Here is a 20,558-nt window from a genome sequence, read left to right as displayed (position 1 = left end):
TGCGCAGAGCCTGGGGTCAGTTGGGGAGTCCCCAGCTGATCCTGGGCTCCACCCCACATTTTAAACCGACAGCGCCGTGCAGAAGCCGAGGTCAGCTGAAGAGACACCAACTGATCCCGTGCTCCATGTGGCGCTGCCGCTTTGAAATGCCGCAAGGAACATGATTCTGGGCTCTCCACAGCATGCAAAGCAGCAGCGCTGCATGGAGCAGTTGACCCGGGGTTCCATATGGTGCTGCCACTTTTAAGTACTCCCTTTTCTCCCCCCTCTCCACCTGCTGCCTCTATCTGATAGAGGCAGCAAGGGGGGAAAGCGACTAGTCGACCACCCTGTCAGCTATCCAATGAGCATTTGCTTATCGCATAGTTGACTAATCGACTAGTCCTTTACATCCCTAGTGGCCACACTTTTGCTCTAAAGCGCTGCCGTGGCTGCACTTTACAAATGGAAGTGTAGACTCAGCCTCGGAGTAATTTGTTAAGTGGTGAAAGTGGAGCCCTTATATTAATGCAGACACCTTTATACTTAGGCCCTGATCCAGCAAAGCACTTAAGCACATGCTTAGCTGTGACTGTATGATTATTCATACCAAAATCAATTATACTCATGCTTAAAGGTAAGCATGTGCATAAGTGCCTTCGGGTTCAGGGGCTGATTTACTACTGTTTACTGATACACTTTTCTAACTGTCCTAGATATTTCAAAGGCAGCTCTCACTAACTGCTAAACAGACGTAAGGTAATAAATCATCACAACACTCTTGGGAGAAGGTGAAATAAGTAGCATTATTCCAACTGTAGAGATGGAGAAACTGAAGAACTGAAGGCAGGCGATTAGGCCAAGACCACACAGTCACAATTAAAACTGGGGTTTGTATGCAGGAGCTCACTGCTCTGAGCCTGTGTTCTGTCTGTCAGATTACACTATCATTTACTTAGACACAAATTCCTTTACTTGTCTGGAAATGATTAATAAACTGGGAGGTGCAATTTCCTGAATATCAAAAGAATGACTAAAATATTCTTAGGATAACAGGGTTGTTGCAGATGAAAGAGTTTACATTAATGTTCCAGTCCTCATCTCCTGTTGTTCAGGCTCTCAATGATTCACCTCTTTGGAATACTTCATATATTGCAATTTACATTATTTTCCCATTATGACACTGACAGTTTGCCAGAACAGTTACTCCACAACGCCTTGGCTCACCATGATCGGCTTCTAAATCAAATATGTGCATTCTGCCAGCAAGGCCTACATAGCTCCATTCTGTGACTCCGCTAATATTTCTGTGAAAATATGAAAATCCAATTTTTTACCACTGAGATCTTTGCTACTTCTATCACTGGACTCCTTTGGTGTGATCCAGGGTATGCATCATGAACTTTCCCTAAAGTGTTGGCATTATCCAAGCTAACTGATTAATATGTACAAAGCCTCACACATTAAGACCATGTTTAAAAAGTGCTGAATGCATTAGCTGATCAGTTTAAGTATTGTTATTAAGACGACATTTTAGACACAGATACTTATAGTAAAAGTCATGGATTGGTCACAGGTAGTAAACAAACATTCACAGCTTGTGATCTATCTATGACATGCACTATATACCCCTGACTAAATCTTGGCATTGGGGGGACTGCCAGACTTCCTACGTGGCTCTGCACTTCCCCAGAAGCAGCAACATCCCTTTCCTTCAGCTCCTAGGTGGAGGCATGGCTAGGCAGCTCTGCATGCTGACTCTGTCCAGAGCACCAGCTCCACAATTCTCATTGACTGGAAACCACAGTCAATGGAAGCTGTGGGCAGAGGCAGCATGCAGAGGTGTATGGCAATGCCTCCACCTAGGAGCCGAGGGAGGAAAATGTCACCACTGCCAGGGAGCCCCCTGAGATAAGTGCTGCCTGGAGCCCATACCCCTTCCAGCACTCCAACTCTGAGCCCACTTCCACACTCAAACTCCTGGGGGAGGGAGTGACCCAAGACTGCCCCAGCAGCAACTGATTTAAATGGCCCACGTTCAGGCAGCCCCTGGGCCAGCTACACGGGCTACTGCAGAAGACACGGAGGTCCCAGAAAGATACAGAATCTGTGACTTGTGTTGCCTCTGATAAACTCTCAGCCTTAATTATTATTAACATGCTTAGTTCATGCTTATATTTCCTTCATAGGCACTGGATTCCAAGACCAAAAGGAACCATTTTGATAATTTAGTCTGACCTTCTGTGAAGTAGAGGCAATAGTACTTCCTGTTTTACATGCCTCATTGTGAGATTATTTCCTTCGGTACCTAAGCCCCGTAAAGGAACACATGAGGAGAAGACAAAGAACAAGATTAAAACAAACAGGCCCCCAAATTAATCTTGGATAAAGTCTTCCCAATACCAATAAAAGTTGACTGAAAAGAATGGAGCAAAGTAGCTCAGAATAAAAGCAATCTGGTAATATGGACCCCCAAAAGAATAACTTCTCAGTAAAGAATTAAAAACATTAAAATAGCACCAAGATAATTTGAATCAAGCCTCCTCTATTGGGCCTTAATTGAGCAACATGCAATGCATGTGCTTAACTTTAAACACTTGAGTAATCCCATAGAATTTGGAGCCTTGCTGCCAGAAACTTCCCAGGTGACAATGGGCCCTTAAATGACCGAGTAGGATCCCACTTCGGCAAATCACTTAACTGTGTTCTTAATTTTAAGTGCATAGGTAATCTAATCCAGTTTCAGGAAAGTGTGTAGGTATATGCACAGCATTAAGCACCCCAGTCATATGTATTTAGATATGTGCTTAAGTGCTTTGCTGAACTACGTTCTAAGGGACTCTTCCCATCTCCAGCATAAAGTTGACTCCATCCTCTGATTCTATTAACATCCCTCCCTGTTGCTGGAGGTAATAATAGGTAACCATCTCTTCACCTTCCATCCCATTCACTCCCTGATTTCTTCCTATTCACTTAGGCCAAGTCTGTACCCGCAATTTACAATACTGTAACTTTCTGGCTCAGGGGTGTGAAAAAAACACCCCCAGCACAGCAAGTTAGTGTGCCGTAAAACACTAGTGTAAACGAGGCAACAGCGCTATTAGCTAGTCCCCTCGCAGAGGTGGTTTACATAAAGTGCGGGAGAATTCTCCCAGCCCTCGTGCCATGGCCACACTTTCAGTTCAAAGTGCTTCTGCAGCTGGTCTTAAAACGGCTTTTGGACACAGCTTTAGTCTGTTCATTGTCACTGGAATCCAGCTCCTTAGAATGCTCTAGCAATTAATAAATTTACCATCACTCATATAAGATAAAGGATTTAAGGCCTTCGGAAAGTCAGTGGATCTTTCATGACCCCTCTGCATTATGAATTTCACTCATATTGCCCATTTAAAGTTTACACTGTTAATAACCATATTTTTTTTCATGATTTGGTGACTTGTGACTAGCCTTAGACATGCTAACTGTGATTCCATAAGAGATTTAGGAACACAAGTCCCATTGAATTGTGCTTTTAAATTTTTGCCTTACTTGTCTACCTATTAGAAATGATTAATTTTCCTATAATTTTGGAATATTAATTAATATTATGTGTTGAGTCAAGGACAATTATATAACTAGATTTTGTATAAAACAATGTCTCATGATGTGAATGCCTGACATAAAGATTAAAAATGCAAGCTTGTAATAGTAATTGAGTAAGGGTTCTAATTCATAAATTTAAGCTGGGCCTACTTTTGAGAAATGTCACGTGCAAGAACTCTGAAAATGCTTCTGGGAACTGCACCTCAAACACACAATACTCACTCTGTGACTTGAGCATATTACAATGTTCTGAACATGGATATATTAGGTAAACAAGATATTTAATTAATCACAGATTTAGGATTTAAATTAGTAGATTGATCTAAGAGCTCTGTGACTTTTCCTGGAACAAACAGCTACATCTGCTCTACATATATGGAGCCAAATCACTATGCTAATTTCTACCTTGAGTGACTGGGGAGATGTGCATGTGCTGTGCGGGAGGAACAAAACACTCCGCTTCAAGCTTCATCCCCCTACAGAGTTGTTCAAACAGAAGACATCCACCTTCTGCAAGGCATTCCTCCAAATCATGCTCCTCCCAAGTTCACAACAGAACCACACTGTAAGGAAAACTTCCACAACTGTGAAAAAAACAGGAAAGATATGCATCATGGCATATGTAGGGTTTTATACATGTTTCTATTGGTGTAATTTCTATTTGGCAAGAGCCTCATATGATGTTTAAATTCATTTTACAAGTTTTCATTTTTCAAAAAAATTTGAAGAAAGGAGATGTAAATGAACGAATCCCATACACTATTCTGTATCTGCTACAATGTAAATGAGAGTCAAATTCAAGCACTTAGATCAGTAAACAATCTCCTGAAAATCTGTTAACCTTTCAAGCAGCTAAAATTACTTGAGGAAAGTCAGAGAAGAGTTTCATATTTACCTTTTAAAGACAACACTAGAACTCTTTGTTACATAGTTTTTAAAAAGAGTTATGGATCATATTTATTTTTCATAGCGATAACATATGTGAACAGGACTATTACTGGAAAATTACATACCGTAATATCTTCTGAACCCAAGTACTGAACATAAGGGAAAAAAGAGGGGAAAAAATTAAAAGATCTGAAAGAATGCATTTTAAACAAACCCTCTTTGTGTACAGAAGTTGTACAGATAAACTGGGATAGATGGATGGATGACAGTTGGTTCTACTTATGCCCCAAGGTTCAGTTCTAGGGCCGTTTTTGTTCAACATCTTTATTAATGACCTGGATGAGGGGATGGATTGGACCCTCAGCAAGTTTGCAGATGACACTAAGCTAGGAGGAGAGGTAGATACGTTGGAGGGCAGGGATAGAGTCCAGAGTGACCTACATAGATTAGAGGATTGGGCCAAAAGAAATCTGATGAGGTTCAACAAGGACAAGTGTAGAGTCCTGCACTTGGGAAGAAAGAATCCCAAGCATTGTTACAGGCTGGGGACCTACTGGCTAAATAGCAGTTCAGCAGAAAAAGACCTAGGAATTACAGTGGATTAGAACAGGCATGTCAAACTCGAAGCCCACTGAGGGCCGCACAAATGAAAACTGATTGCTTTCAGGGCCACCAAAGAAAATGTAGTCCTATCAGAAAGTTGTAATTATTTATTATTGTAGATTATGTTTTAGGTATATTTTTAAATATTTTTAAGGTCTTGTTTGAGTATAATACAATAATTTGATGTATTAAATTGTTGTTATTTGCTCATATATATTTTAATTTAAATATACATTTAAGGTACTTTTTAATTTTTTATGATACATAATTTGTGGAAACAAAAACACGTGTAGACAGTGGTTAATCAAATAGAACAGGCTTCTGTGAAAATTTGAGATACTTTGTAAGTTTCAAATTTTGCATAAAGGTATAATTATTTGTGCGATTGCAAACAAGGACATATTTATTGATATAAAATTAATACAATACATTTTGTGATTTTATTTGGAAATAAATAAATAAAAGCCAAAATATTAGCAAATCTCTCTCTCTGCTCCTCCTGAGTCAGGCACTCCCAGCCCCACCCCTACTCTAACCCAATGCCTCACCCCTCCCCTACAGCCAGGCACTCCCAGCCCGCCCCAACCTAATGCCTTACCGCTCCCTCAGAGCCAGGCATCTCCAACGCCCCCCTAGGGAGGTAGTAGAATCTCCATCCCTAGAGGTTTTTAAGTCTCAGCTTGACAAAGCCCTGGCTGGGTTGATTTATTTGAGATTGGTTTTGCTTTGGGCAGGGAGCTAGACTCAATGACCTCCTGAGGTCTCTTTCAGCTTTATGATTCTGTGATTTTACAACGAGGAGTAAGCGTGAGCAAGTTTAGGCTTTAGGTTTGGGATCATCTCTAGCTTATAATAGCTGAAAATACTCCTTAGGCCAGTGGTCCCCAACCTTTAGAGGCTGCCGGGTGCCAGGGGGCGTGGCCGGGCGCCAGAGGGCGGGGACACATGCATGCCCGGGGGCAGGCGGCCCCCCCATAGCCGCGTGCTCGGGGGCGGGGGCCCCCCTGCAAGTGCCGCGCGCCGGGGGCCGGCACCCCCTCCAAATGCCGCACGCCAGGGGCTGGCACCCCCTCCACCCCCAAGCACCACGCGCCCGGGCCGGCGCTCCTCCTAAGTGTCGCGCGCCCGGGGCCAGCGCCCCCCCTTGCTCTCCAAGCGCCGCGCGCCCGGGGCACAAGCGACCAATTCGCGGCGCTCCCGGGGCCTGTGCTTACCATGCGCCCGGGCTGGCTCCGGCACGATGCATGCACTACGTGCCCGGGGCCAGGCCAGCCCCGAGCACTTGGCGGGCGCACACAAATGGCCCCGCGGGCGCCATGGCACCGTGTTGGGGACCACTGCCTTAGGCTCTATAATTTTCCATTTAAAATGTTTGAAGTTTTATCCTTTCTAACTCAAAGAGCCCTAGTTATTTCTAGTATCCCAGTAAATTATTATTTCTAAATTCTAAAGTCATGTTTGTCATGAAGCACTTTCAATGACTTAAAAGAAATGTAAAGTGTATCATGATTGTTCTGTTTTGTATTATTTCTAATAAAGCAACTACTGTACTTTGTCATTTCCTACGGAATGTTTGTTTCCTTTTTAAGCTCCCACAGCTGACATTGCCATACAGTTAAATAAACTACTGCAGGGAAAACTCATAGAACAAGGCATTTGGTCTTTCAAACTTAAAAGCTATAGTTTCAGATGACTTAACTCTTTTCATCCTGTTCTTCATTAACTCTTAAGTTTTTTAAAATAAATGGTTTTAAACTATATGGCTACGTCTAGTCTGACATGATTTTCCACAAATACTTTTAACTGAAAAGTTTTTCTGTTAAAAGCATTTGTGGAAAAGAGCGTCTAGATTGGCATGGATGCTTTTGCACAAAAGCACTTTTTGTGGAAAAGTGTTCTTGCCAATCTAGACGTGGTTTTGCGCAAGAAAGCCCCAATCGCCATTTTCGCCATCGGGGCTTTTTTGCGCAAAACGGTTCTCAGCTGTCTACACTGGCCTCTTGCACAAAAGCATTTGCGTAAGAGGGCTTTTTCCCGAACAGGAGAGTCATTGTATTTGCGGAAGAACACTGACAATCTTACATTAGATCGTCAGTGTTCTTGCGCAAATTCAAAGCGGTCAGTGTAGACAGCTGGCAAGTTTTTCTGCAAAAGCAGACGCTTTTGCAGAAAAGCTTGCCGGTCTAGACGCAGTGTATATGTGTGCACAAATGTGGAGAAAGTCTATTTAACCCTGTCTAACAATTTCTTTAAAAGTTTAAAAAAAATCCCAAAACTCAGCATTAGGCAAAAAAAAAGACAGCATAAGAGTTTAGTTTAACCAAATGCTGTCCTACTTTCTGATTTTGAAATCTGGAAATCTGATTTTAAACAGCACTTTAGCAATGTGTCAAGTTTGCATTCTTTGGGAAAACGTCTATGAAAGATTATGCTGTCTGTGCTTTATTTCTGACCTTACATTAGAAACTGCATAGGGTGAGAAATTTCAAACATAATAATGAATATGATACAAGCTTGCACCATAAGCCATATTCAGTAACTTGTAACAAAGGGTTAAAACATTGTATCTGGCACGAACATCTGGAATTTAAGATACAAAACAGGCCTCTTCTAGAGTGGGGTTTTTTTTTTCCTTTCTGGATGGCATGAGGGCTACACCAAACAGCTAGTTTAAAAAATTAAGGAAAAAGAGCTCCGTACAATTGATTCTAGAATAAATAAGGAATAATTGGACTGAACTTGGTGGAGTCTGTATAAAACTGGGGTAATATAAGGAATATCAGGTGATACATTTTAAAAATCAGTCTAAGAATGTTGGTCTCTAAATTCCCCTTCATACTGAAGATAGGAAAACCATTGAAGACTGTTTAATAGTTTAAGATTGCCAGTTCTTTTAGGTCTGATCCTGCAATGCATTATACGTGGTTGTTCTCTGTACTTGCATCCAGCCCATCCAGATATATGTCTCTCTGTGCAAAGAGGCCTTACACTGTAAATTTTTTGGGTAGGATCTGTCTTTTATTATATGTCGATTCAGTGCCATGCATTTTGGGGCCAAACCTAGTTGTGGCCTCTAGATGATATTATGATATTAATAAATAGTAATGATACTTGAGTATAATTTAATTACTAATATTTTCCTAATGACAATGAAAATCATTGATAGTACAAATTTTAGCATCTTATGAAAAGTGAGAGTGATAAATGTAAAGGAGAAAATACAGCAGAGTTTAGACAATACAAGTTATGCATCATTGTTTTAATAAAAGTCATTTCAATGTGGCATTTTAATCAGTTCATCCTTTTTGGCCTATGCTTAACAGTTCTGTTATTGATATAATGCAAACTGTGAATTAATTCTTTCATTCTTCAGTTTAACTTAGAATGATGAACAACAATTCTAACAATCTAAGTTAACAAAATTGGCTATTACTCTCATGCTAACTTTAAGGGACATCTTCATAAGTGAAGTAAGTAGGTGTTTTCCATCAAGCAATGGTAACTATATCTATTGTTTCATTTTGTTTTGTTTACCTTGTGAAGGGCCAGTGGCATTAGAATATTTTCTTTAAGGAGGAATACTGATTTGAAGAGATCATGTATCTGTTTACTAATGTGAAATGTTGGTTTGTATATCCAGTAATCTATTAACTTTATGGGCCTGATCCTGGTCCCACCAAAGGCAACAGCAAACTTCTCTTTATGTCAATGTTCAGGAGTTATCCAGGCATAACTTTTTAAAGGGATCTCTGTTTCTTAGCAGAGACTCCATTTCATCTGTTTGTTTGGTTTTCTTTATTAATTTGACTGTAGTGTTTTGGTTTTTTGGCCCATTTTTACCCATTCAGATAGCAGTTTAAAGTTATATACCGATGAGATGTGCTGAAGAATTCCATTTTTAAAGGGTTTTCTTTTATTGCTAAGTTAGTGTATTTTCTATTAACTCCTACTATGATGATTAAATTAATTTAATTGTCAAGAGCTCTTTTTGATTTCTTCTTTCCCCTTTCCAGCCTCTGACATACTCCTGTTTATTTGACGTACTTTGTTATCAGATAACGCTTGTGTTTGTCCAGTATTCCCATCACGACTACCACCACCAATGTTTACATATTAAAATGGCCAGCATGATTAGTTTCACCTTCATAACAAACCATGCAAAATAATTTTCTCTCAGTACCATTAGGGAAAAAACTGTTTGATAATGAGGAAAGAAGTGGGAGGGAAGGGGGGAAGAAAAATAAAAAATAGGCACTAAAATCCAAATTCCTGATCCAGCAGTACAGTGCCAAATACAGCTCAAGAGAAGCTGATTAATTGCCAGCTTTTCTACCTGTTGCCAAGAAAACACTGCTCTATTCACTGATCCTCCAATTAAATCTGAATCTGTTTTTGAAAGTGCTTTTCCTGAATTGTGCTGTCCTTTTACTTTGGGGGTGGGATAGGGAAAGGTGGGAAGTTTCATTCCTACAAGGCACCAAGGGTCTGGGCTGAAAATAATGGGTCAAAGGGCAAGTATGGTTTAATCATGAGAGAAAATAATGTTACATATGCACTCTAACAAAATCCAACATTTGGAAAGAGAAAATTTTTTGCCTGCAGATGTTTGGTGGGAACTAGAGAACTATAATTTACTGCCCTGAAAATATTATTTTGCGGGGAAAAAAGTTTTTATTTTTATATTTTAATGTCTCATATTATACCAGAAAGTAAGCTTACTATATTATTGCTTGCTTACCTTGTGTTCTATATTAAAGATGCATTTTAAAAATCCTGTATTTTAATTTGAATACTTTGTATCATTTTTTTAAAATAAATCTCTATCAATCCAATCTTTCAAGGACTTACATGTGAGTGATGTCACATGGTTATGTTAGTAGATCTACTTATATCTCCTTCCCCACTCAATTATTTCTCAGATATAGCTGGATACAGAGAATGAAACCACGCCAGACACATTTTAGCGAATGCATGCTTTAATGAAGCAACCAGTGGCATTCAGAGGACTGAGTTCTGTTTAGTTAATCGCACTAGGGTTCTGGCTTTTGCCTTATACAGGGTGTAATCAAAACCAGAAGTGCTCAGTAGAATACAGAAGACAATACAACTGTGCTGACACCATTTTTATTCATTCTTTTTACTCACTTAATTCTGTTGAAATCAAACCTTATTCATAAAAACAGCCCTTGTAGTTATAAAGAGCTGTGTATTTTCCCTCTACCACTTCTTTTGCATAGAGAGTGCAGAAGAAGTGGTAGAGGGAAAATACACAGTCAAGCTTTATCTATTTATAGGGGCTTGCTCTAAATTACAGCCTCCCAGTGGCTAGGCATTACCATAGCTACACCAGTGCAAATTCCTCCTCCTAATTTCCACTCCAACTTTTCTGATGAAGATAATATTTAGCAAAACAGGGATACAAGTGTATCACTTCATGCTTAGATTGTGGTGGGGAAAGAGTTAAATATACTTTATGATATTATATGACATATATCAATTCATTGAGCTATTTGATCAATGACTATATACTTCTGTAATTTCCTCTCCAAATTCTGTAATTTCCACTCCAATTCATCTGATGAAGTAGGTTTTATTCATCAAAGCGCATGACCTAATAAATTTGTTAGTCTCTAAGGTGCCACCATACTGCTGGTTGTTTTTACAGTTACCAACTAACACAGCCACCCCTCTGAGATATAAAACAATTAAATAGCCTTCTCAGTTTCATTTTTATTTCTAATAATTTTCTACTCAACTTCATTTTCTGCATTTTATGCACAAGCATGATGCTACAATGTTTGGTTTGGAAACTGCAGGGCAACATTTGTTTAAAACCAAAACAAACAAACCCCAAACAAACCTGTTTCCTTGGAAATGTAGAGAAATCATAGATACATTTGTCTTGATCTCCTGAAGTTTATTTTTATAACACCTAAATTTTGGGCCAAATGTTTATATCTAAAGAGCTGACATATTTTTCTCTAGATGTGGCTACGTTTTGAGGGTGGTTTAATGTTATCCCTTGTCCACCATTTGTGTATCTAATTCATTTTAAAAACATGTCAGCATCCTAAAGATGATCCCTATATAGGATGCTATTATTATTCAGAGTAGAATGATCATGCAGTGACAAGCCCAAATAGAATGTTGTTGGATATGTTTATTTTTCTTCAGTAAATTCATGTTACATACATTAAAACTGGTGTTGAAAACAGGATGAAGACAAACTCCAGGTGTGAGATAAACACAACTCCTCACTCTATTGTATGGGATGGAACCCTACGCATCCAGTCATTTTCTGGTACCACTCTGCTTGGAGGTTGGAAGGTAAACAAATTCTGCATTCTTTTCCACCTCTGTCCCTGGGAAATTAAACACATGATATTTCCCATGCTGAGCCCTCCAGGCAAGCAGAATCTTGAGGTTTCTCTCAAATCTCAATACTCTCCATGGCATTAAATTTCACAGAGCCAAGTGCAATCGAAAAAGTAATTACTTCTCTTTTCCTCAGAGGAGAAATCTCAAAATCTCAGTCTTTCTAGACCTAGTCCTTGTAGCTTTTCAAAGCATATTCTGAGGTGATTGAGCAATATTCTTTAGCTCTTTCTTGAAACACAGACTTTCAGTATTCACTGAAATTTGCATTTCTGATTGGACACATACGCCCCAAGTTCTAAACAGCTCTGGTCATATGATTCCATGGCATTTTTTTGCAAAAGTAGCTTTGTTATCCTTTGTGTCCTGGGCAAATGCCATTTTGTATAATTATATTCTGTGTACCCTAGTCCCTCTTCTAATTAGTGACATTCAGAATTCTTCTTTGCTGTCTCTTTCACTGGTGTGTAACAGTGCTGTGTGTTGGAAGAACAATTGCACATTTAATTCCAGAAATGCTTCATTCCAGCAGTCCCTGAAGCAATAACAGTACAATGAAATACCAATTTTCTGAACCAGAGTTTACCAAAAGTCAGTTATATTTTTGGATGTTGAACTTCCTGAAGATATGAAGGAACCTGCGTTCTTCTGGAGCTTTCTATGGTTTAGGGTGCCAGGGAATCCAGTCTTGAGTTCAGCTTTATAGTAGTTTATTTGCTTGTGCTCTGTGAAGCCTACACATTGCAAAGATGAAGCTCTACATCTGCTCTCAAGTATTTGAACCTCCATATTGATAAAGGTTTCAGGTGCCCCTGCAATTTTTATAAATGTTGTGTGCCGTTCTATGTTTACAGACAAAATGCTCTATTAAGAAACAGAGAGGGAGGGAGGGAGAGAGAGAGAAAGCAAAAGAAATTGTAAATACATGTAATTCCATTAAAGGAACATTATAACAATTACAAAGAAAATGCTTGAGAGCAAGGAAACTCACTTTGAAGACGTTAACTATGCTCCACTCAATGGGGATATTGGTATATCATGAGGATATATTAATATTATTAAGGGTTATTATCCTACTGGATAGATGGGTAGCAGTAGATGAGCTATGTCTTGATTTTACTAAAGCTTTTGACACATGGAAAAATGTCTAGCTTAAATTACTATAAAATGGGTGCACAAGTGGCTGAAAGTCGGTACTAACCAGAGGAGTTATAAATGGTTTGCTGTCAAATTGGGAGTATGTATCTAGTAGAGTTCTGTAGGGGGTCGGTCCTGGGTCTGGTACTAATCAATATCTTAATTGATGACTTGTAAAATGGAGTGAAGAGTATGCTTATAAAATATACTGATGGCATTTGGCTAGGAGGGGCTGTTGTCACTTTTGTAGGATGAGAAGAATTCAAAACGAACTTGAAAAACTGGAGAATTGGTCTGAAATCAACATGAAATTCAGTATAATGCAAAATGTTACACTTGAAATCAAATGCACAACTACAAAGAAGAAATAATTGACTTGAAGGTAGTACTGCTGAAAAAGATCTGGGAGTCACAGTGGATCACAAATGGAATATGAATCAACAATGTGATGCCGTTTTGAAAAAGACTAATATCATTCTGGGGTATATTAACAGGAGCACTTGATATAAGACATGGGAAGTAATTGTCCTGCTCTACTCAGCAATGATGAGACTTTGGCTGAAGTACTATGTGCAGTTCCGGGCATCTGTGGACAGAGGAAAGTAACAAAAACAATTAAAGATTGAGAAAGTCTGCCTCTGAAGTAAAAAAAAACCTTGGGCATGGTCTGTCTTGAGAAAAGAGGACTGAGGGGAGGATTTGATAACAGTCTTCAAGTATGCTAAAGGCTATTGTAGAAAGGACTGTAATCAATTTCCTTGAACATAGCAGAGGATATAAATTATACCTAAGACATCTTTAATTTTTCCTTTTTCCTACTCCTAATTCTCTGCACTGTGGATTTACAACCAAAAGGAATATCTTGGACTATGAGCTGAGGACCTTATAATCTTTTGGAAGTTACCTAAATCTTTTGCAAGTCTATTCCATCATTGTTATAAATCTGAAAACAGACTTTGCAGTCATTTGTATTATATCATCTAACAACTTTTTAATTCTATTATTTTCTTTTATTATTACATCTTTTCTTAATTTACTAAGGATTAGCTGACAGTGTGATATTGGGTAAGATCTGAGATGCATATTGATGTGGGGGTAAGTGTCTCATCCTTTGGGATTGGTAGAACCTCACTTTTGGTGAATTGGGTTTTCAATAAACTATCACTACACTAGACTGGTTTTTCTGGGTGCCAAAGGATAGAATGCATAAAGGGGACTTGTTTGGCTTCTGGTTAACCAGTATGGCACTGCAGAAGCTCTGTTGTTAATGTCTTGTTTTGTTAACCTAATTATAGGATAAATCACCAGTTTGGGGAATTGTCTGCCCTGTTTTTTGCAGTATGTCCTGAGAACCTAATTCTCAGTGTGATCCATGCCTATCACCCTGCCATACCTGTAACCCTTTTCACTAGTTCATTCCTTCCTAAGGACATGGCTATATTAGGCAACATGACTGGCTTGCCAGAGAGACAATTCTGCAACCCTTATTCCTGTAAGAAAAGACTAAACCATAGTAAAGAGCATCATAATTAAAGTGATCAATGAAACCTTCTTTCCAGGACAGGTCCTGTTTATCAACAGCCTGTCTCAAAAATTTGAAGTCTTAAGCAAGACAATTAAGTGTCCTATTTTACTCTCAGCAGCTCCCTCATTCTTTCTTGAGGCATGGATTGCACACAACTAACCAACTGTTTCAAACAGAAAGAGCACTCAAGTTTCTTATCTTGGGTTCTGATTCTTCAATGCTCTCCAAGCAGTTGGGTTTGTAAAGCCTGGATGGAACTCCTCAGGGCTTTAGCTCAAAAAGAAAAAAAACAAGAGCTAAGGAAATACCAACTAGGAATTCTGCCCTCCTCCATTCAGAAAGCTGTATTTTTAGCAGCATTCTATTAAGCTAAATTCTATGTGAAACCTTTTCCCTCAAACAGAGTGTGGATGCTGCTAACGCTCCTGTTTCTTTAACATTTTGCTTTAATTTTAAGCAGTTGTAAAAAAAAATCTCTGTAAGATAATTTAATTCCTACAGATGTTCAAAAGCAATATGAGACACTGTCGTCATCAGCAGACGTGGGTCTGCATGTTCCATCAGCTAATGGAATATCATCTGAATAGGTTACAGGGAATTTTTTGAAAACTAAACAGATATGGCAATTAAAGTGAATAAATATACATGAATAAGCAAAATGCATCTTTAAAAGAAGAAGTAATTGCTGTATTTAAAACGACTGAGCTGCTTGGGTTGCTATTTAACAAGGTGATTCAAATCACTGACTCTCAGCCAGGCTTGATTTGAGCTGTGTTGTTTAAACCATCTTGTGATAGCTCCAGGCCACTTTAGTGAACTTTACTTTCATAGATGTAGGGTGGAGATTGCAAGGAATATTGTGTTACTGTGACTAACAGCATTTTAAATACAGACTTTGTAGGATGGGAAAGGGATTTTATTTTATATATTTCTGTATCTAGCCATTTTAAAGGCTGAGTCATTTTTCAGAGCAGTTACTGTTTCCTTTCCACATCTATCGTAACCATATTTTAACACATTTTTCTTAAGTTTGTTAAGTTTGAGCTGGCCTAGAAAATAGTTTTAAAAATGTATCCTTGAAGACAAAACTAGTTCCCAGGGGCTTTGTTTTATTTTTGTGTAGTTTCTCCCCCACCACATGGAACATTTTTATGGGGAAGCTAAGAAGGAGACTAAAGAGAGCTGACTGCATATAGATGAAAAATGCAAAGCCCAATGCTTCCAGTGTCACTCATCAGGAAAATACTAATTCTATATCTACTGCATAGGAGTTGTTAACAGTGTGCAAGTCAGTTGTGAGTGGTTTTTCTTTATCAGAAAGAACAAAAGTCAACCAGCTGGATCATGACATTGATTTTGGATCTGAGTATAAGGACATGTTAAGGCAGCTGAACGGTAGCACTGAGAACATAAAGGAATTTGTGTGGCTGGGTTTCTAGTCACATAGATAGTCCACAATTGAACCCCCAAATAAAACAGTTTACTAATCCAAACTCCCAAATAAAAGTGGTTGAAATTTATATCCCAGAAATCACACGAAGATGAGACTTCCCCACCCAGCCCATGGATGGGAGGAAATGTGTGGAATTATGTTCTGGTCCATCTCAGCCATTCCCTTTCTGCACTCCCTGCCTTGCTAATAAGGAGCTTGCTGTCTGTTAGCCTGTCAGCAATGCCTGGTGGATCTCCTCTGGCCATTCAGATTTAGCTACTTTATAACAGCCAGTGCCTCCTCTGGCTACCTCTCTCAACAGATCTTTGAAGAGATGCCTAAGAGGTGTGACAAAATTTTAACTCCTTGCTTGCTTCTTTGTGAGACATTATTAAAAGCAACCTGACATATTAACATCATTGAGGAAGTGATCTAGAGTCAAGTCAAAATAAAAAATTGCTAAGGAGGCATACAACAGAACAGCACATGTATGTAGGGACAAAGCCATAAAGGATAATGCATGACATGAGTTACACTGAGCACCCAACATTAAAGGCAATAAGAAGACGTTCTCTAAATACATTAGGAGGAACTTGGACAAGAAAAACAAAGGAAAGTGAAGGTCTTCTACTTTGCAGGGTAGAAGAACTAATTACAGAAAACATGAATGAGACTGAGGTATTTAATGCCATTTTGCTTCAGTTTTTACTGAAAAGGTAAAATTGACCAGATATTAACACAATCATAGGTGCTGATTCTGTGGGTGTTCTGGGGCTTAAGCACCCCTAGGGGAAAATTAAAGGGTTCTCAGCATCCACTGGCAGCTAAACTTCCCTCTGCCCCCACTGCCTCTTGCCCACTGGCAGCCCAGCTCATCCCCCTCCCTTCCAGCACCTCCTGCCTGCTGCAAACAGCTGTGTTCAGGAAGCTCCAGAAGGGTGGGGCAGGAGTGAGAACAGGGGGGTCAATCAGGAGAGGAGAAGGGGAAGAGGCAGGTTGGGGACTGGGACTTGGAGGAAGTGGGTAGAAGGGGGCAGGGAAGGGGCAGAGCAGGGGCAGGAAGAGGTGGGTCTTGTGGGAAGGGGTGAAGGAGTGGCAGAGCTTGAGGCAGATGGGGGGTTGAATACCCCCTGGCTAGAGGCGAAGTCAGTGCCTATGAACACAATATTGTCAAGGTGGAAGGAATGCAAACCAAAACAGGGAAAGAACAAACTGAGGAATATGTATATAAGATGTACAGTATTCAAATTACCAGGACCTGATGAAATTCACCCTATGGAGATTAAGGAACTAGCTGAAGCAACCTTGGAACCATTTGCAATAATCTTTGAGAAATTACGGAGGATAGTTGAGGTCTGAGAGGACTGGAGCAAGGTACACAGTACATACCTTTAATAAGGGGAGCAAAGAGGACTTGGGGTATTATAGACCAGTAAGCCTAACTTCAAAACATGGAAAGATACTGGGTTAAATTATTAAATAAGTTATTTGTGGGCACCTACAGGATAATAGGGTTATAAGGATAGTCAACATGGGTTTGTCAAGAACAAACATGACAAACCAACTTCGTTTCCTTCTTTGACAGGTTTCCTGACCTAGTGGATGGGGGGAAAGCAACAGACATGATATATATTTAGTTTAGTAGTGCTTTTGACACACTCCCTCACGACATCGTCATAAACAAGCTAGGGAAATATGGTCTAGATTAAATTACTAGAAGGTGGCTGCACAACAGGCAGGAAAATCATACTCGGAGAGTAATCATCAATGGTTTGCTGTCAAATGGGGTGAGATATGTATAATAGGGTCCTGCAGGGATCAATCCTACTACCAGAACTAGTCGATATCTTCATTAATAACTTGGAGAATGGATTCAAGAATATGCTTATAAAATTTGTGGCTTGTACCATGCTGAGAGGGGCTACAAAACTCTGGATGAATGGACTGAAACTGGAGAACTAGTCTGAAATCAGCAAGATGGAATTCAATAAAGATAAGTGAAAAATACTATGCTTCGAAAAATCAAATAAAATGTTCAACTATAAAAATGAATAACTGACTTGAGGGTAGTACTGCTGAAAAGGATGTGAGGGTCATAGTGGATCTCAAATTGAATATGAGTCAACAATATGATGCAATTGTGAAAAAGGCTAATATAATGGGAAAAAAAACAGGCTAGTGGAAGTTTGGGTGAAGTCACTGTGCTACAGGCTGTTGCTTTTGGTGTCCTGAGCCAAAACTGTACTGGATTTGGGGATCAAAATAAATCACATACAGAATGTGACTCAATAGCATGATGAAGTTATGAACAAGGCAAACATACTGGGGTGTATTAACAGGAGCGTCATATGTATGACATGTGAGGTCATTTTCCTTCTCTACTCAGCACTGGTGAGGCCTGAGCTGTGTCCAGGTCTGGGTGCCAGATTTTAAGAAAGATGTAGACTAATGGGAGAGAGTCCACAGGCAAGCAACAAAAATGGATTAGAAAATGTTTAGAAAGCCTGCCTTTGAAGAAAGGTTAAAAAGCCTGGGCATGTTTAGTCTTGCCAAAAGAAGAGTGAGCGGGGTCCTGATAAATCTATGCTAAGGGGCTATTAGAAAAAGGACAGTGATCAATTGCTTCCCTGCTCCATCGATTTCGGATGAGGAATAATTAGCTTAATCTGCAGCAATGGAAACATATTTTAGATATTAGGCTCTTTTTTCTCTCTAAGTGCAGTTAAACACTGGAGTCAAGTTCCAAGGGAGGTTGTGAAATACTTGTCATGGGAGTTCTTAAAAAAAGTTAAACAAGCATCTGTTGGAGATGGTCTAGTTTTACTTGGTCTTGCCTCTGCGCAGGAGGCTGAATTAGATGATATTGCAGTCCTACATTCCTATGATTCTATAACCACATGGGTGCGTCTAGACTGGCAAGATTGTGCGCAAAAGCGGCTGCTTTTGAGCAAAAACTTGCCAGCTGTCTACACTGGCCGCTTGATTTTGCGCAAGAGCACTGACGTTCTACTGTCCGAAATCAGTGCTTCTTGCGCAAATGCTTTGATGCTCCCGTTCAGGAAAAAGCCCTCTTGCAGAAATGTTTTTGTGCAAAAGGGCCAGGCAGCTAAGATGTTTTGCGCAAAAGCCGGCTAAACGGAAAAAAGCCCTAGTGGATGCTTGGAGGCTCCATAGCCACAATCAGCTCCCAGACTTCCTAGAAACCCGAGTCCCCTTAAAGCAGACGCAGGCTGCTGAGGTCACAAGGCAAGAGCCCTTCTCCGACCTCTGGCCAGAGGTCTGTCACGTGGCCCCTGCCGTCCAGCAGATACCTCCAAGCACGATGGCAGCTCCAGGTGGGGATCAGCCACCCGCACCTCCAGCACAGGAGGCCTCCAGGGCCAGAAAAAGAAGGGCCCCATCCTGGTCCTCGGGGGAGCTGGAGGCACTGCTGGACCTCTGGCAGGAGGAGGAGGCCCTGCACGAAACCCGCTCCTGGGGCTGGAATACGGAGATCTTTGCCCACATGGCCCAGGCGCTCACCCAGCAGGGCCATCCAGCCTGGACCCTGGAGCAAGTCCAGGCTAAAGTAAAGGAGCTGCGCCTGGGCTACGTCCAGGCCAGCGAGGGCCAGGGGGCAGAAGCCGACACCTGCCCCCATTACCAACGGCTCCACGCCATCCTGGGCCAGCCAGCACCACAGGTACCGGACGTCCCCCTGGACAGCAGCATGCGCCCCCCCCCCATCACCAGGAACACCGAGGCAGGGGAAAGAGACAGCAGTGCGTCGGAGGACGAGGCCAGCACTGCCACCCTGCAGGCCCCCTCCGGCAGCCCCGATGTCTCCCGTGCATCCTTGGAGGCTGGAGAAGAATCCACCGGTGAGTGTTGCACTTTGCATTCACAAGGGCAGGGGGGCGGAGCCAGGCGCCTGGCGGGGGAGTGGGACAGCACGTCACTCAGGCCACATGAGCTGCACTCTGTGTAGCATTAGGCAGCATGTGCAACCACATGCAGCCTGGTGCCTGAGCGGGATGTGGCCGTGGCAGGCAGCTGCAGGGCACGCCTGGGACCGTGCTGCTCTCACACATCTGGCAGGACCAGGGGGAAGGGTGGATGCTGGCTGGAACCAGCCAGGGCCCCAGGCCAGAGCCCGCATCCCGCAAGGGGGAACATGCAGAATGGCAACACTGTCCCATGCCTGGCTGCGAGGCACAGCCAGCTGCTCCTGGGAAAACCGCAGTGTCACAGTCCTGTGAGTGTGGCCCCCCCTGAGCCCCTCACCTGCTCCTGGTGCCTTGGCTGGTTCCACGAGGGAAGTCCCCACTGTGGCCACACATGCCCTGGGCTAGGTGTGTGAGGGCTAACAGAAGGGGGAAGAGGAGGGAAGTGCTTGGGCCAGCCCTAGGGCCACCTGAGTTTTGCTGCAAGGATGGTGCACTCCCCAGTCACCCTGGTTCTGTCCAGGAGACACCCCATGTGATGGGGATCTGAGAGCCCAGACCACATTTGCCAGATGTGTTCCCAGGCACCGTGTGAGGATTCATCTCACTCCCTGTCAAACACCATTGATTAGCCCAAAGCCTCATAGCCTCCACCAGCAGGGAGTTCTATGGCAGGGAGTTCCACAGGTTAACACACGCCCTCCCGCCATCCACAGGGCCAGGACACAGACCAGTGGTTACAATACATGGAAGACCCTACTCCAGGGGCAGTCCTGTATGCAAACATACAACACAGGAGAGAGGGGGGGTAACCGAGTGGGCCCACACCACACTACTGTGGTGTCACCTGGGCTCAGGGGAGGAGGGCATGCGGTGTGGGGACAGTGGCCGGACTGCCTGACTGACCCATCCTTTCTTCTCTTCCCTGCAGCGGGACCAAGCACAAGCCAGGGACCCTCTAGTCCTGCAGCAGCGGCAGCACCTCCAGCTGCCCAACCACTGAGGCAGCGGCTCCGCCACCAGGACCAGCTCTTTCAGCGCCACGTGCAGGCTGTCGAGCACGTTGAGGCAGCCATCACTCGGCGCGTGGAGGCGGACATGCAGTGGTGCCAGA

General features: G+C 41.8%; 1 long non-coding RNA gene across 4 annotated transcripts in view; it reads left to right on the top strand.

Moving 5' to 3' along the window:
* Nucleotides 1-20,558, top strand: part of LOC142818588 (uncharacterized) — a 187,628-nt gene that overhangs the window by 70,766 nt on the left and 96,304 nt on the right. For all 4 annotated transcript variants that reach the window (XR_012896128.2, XR_012896129.2, XR_012896126.2 and 1 more), the window contains exon 2: nt 11,268-11,379. This is a non-coding gene — a long non-coding RNA (uncharacterized LOC142818588). The remainder of the gene's footprint in view (nt 1-11,267; nt 11,380-20,558) is intronic.

This window comes from Pelodiscus sinensis, chromosome 15 (genome assembly GCF_052426305.1).
Source record: "Pelodiscus sinensis isolate ZL-2025 chromosome 15, ASM5242630v1, whole genome shotgun sequence".
NCBI lineage: Eukaryota > Metazoa > Chordata > Testudines > Trionychidae > Pelodiscus > Pelodiscus sinensis.
Note: the sequence above shows the minus strand (reverse complement) of the source record. Positions and strands in the feature narration are given on the sequence as shown.